This window comes from Octopus bimaculoides, chromosome 4 (assembly GCF_001194135.2).
Source record: "Octopus bimaculoides isolate UCB-OBI-ISO-001 chromosome 4, ASM119413v2, whole genome shotgun sequence".
Lineage (NCBI taxonomy): Eukaryota > Metazoa > Mollusca > Cephalopoda > Octopoda > Octopodidae > Octopus > Octopus bimaculoides.
In genome coordinates, this window is record NC_068984.1 from 41,199,508 (window position 1) to 41,200,929 (window position 1,422).

Consider the following 1,422-nt stretch of genomic DNA (forward strand, 5'->3'; position numbering starts at 1 on the left):
AAATATATCCAAATCGAAATTCCATAGCAAGCCTCGGCACAAGTGTAGTCGGTCAGGAAACGCATACAACCAGTCCCGAAGTGAATGAGAATTAATGTGCTTCTAATATAAGGATAAAATTTTATTTAAAATATATTATAAATGGCCAGCATATGAAAAAAAAAATCCTTTTAAGGTGAAAATAATACAATCATAAATAAGGGCAAAAAGAGAAAAAAACATTGCCAATATGCTGAAAAATAGACGCTAAATCGTCTAACCATGTAAAATATTTTCACTTGTATTATTACACAACGTGGCGAAACGAGGAAAGCAAGCTAACAGAAATTCATAAAAATATAGTTATCCCCGTTTTCTTTTCTTTCTTTTTTTTCGGTTCCGATTTCTGGATTAATCCCAAAAGGATTCTTCCTTCAGTGGCGAGGAACCCAAAACGAAAATAAATGAAATACTAAGACATACTCGCAGAAAAGCAGATGCAAAGTCATGAATACATTTAAGTACCACAAATATATCCCAAATGGAAATTCCGTAGCAAGACTCGGCACAAGTGTAGTCGGTCAGGAAATGCACACAGTCACGAAGTGAATGAGTATTAATATATTTCTAATATAAGGATAACATTTTATTAAAAACAGTTTACCAGTGGCCAGCATATGAGAAATACTTTTTAAGGTGAAGATTATACAATTAAAAATAAGGGCAAAAAGAACATTTTTCTTTGCCAGTAATGTTGAAAAGTAGACGCTAAATTCTTTTCTACACTAGGCACAAGGCCCGAAATTTTGGGGTAGGAGCCAGTCGATTAGACCGACCCAGTACACAACTGGTATTTAATTTATCGACCCCAAAAGGATGAAAGGCAAAGTCGACCTCTGCGTAATTTGAACTCAGAATATAAAGACAGACGAAATACTATTAAGCATTTCACCCGATGTGCTAACGTTTCTGCCAGCTTGCTGCTTTTAAAATAGACGCTAAATTGTTTAATCGCATAAAATATTTCCACTTGTATTATTACACCATGTGCCGAAACGAGGAAAGCGAGTTAACAGAAATTCATAAAAATACAGTTATGCCCATTTTTCATATACTGGCCACTGATAAAATTGGTTTTTAATAAGAATTTTATTCTTATATTAGAAGTATGTATATATCATCATCGTTTAATGTCCGTTTTCCATGCTAGCATGGGTTGGACGGTTCAACCGGGGTCTGGGAAGCCAGGAGGCTGCACCAGGCTCCAGTCCGATCTGGCAGTGTTTCTACAGCTGGATGCTCTTCCTTACGCCAACCACTCCGTGAGTGTAGTGGGTGCTTTTTACGTGCCACCAGCACAAGGGCCGAGGGAGGCTGGCAACGTCCACGATCGGTTGGTGCTTTATATATATATATATATATATATATATACATACATACATA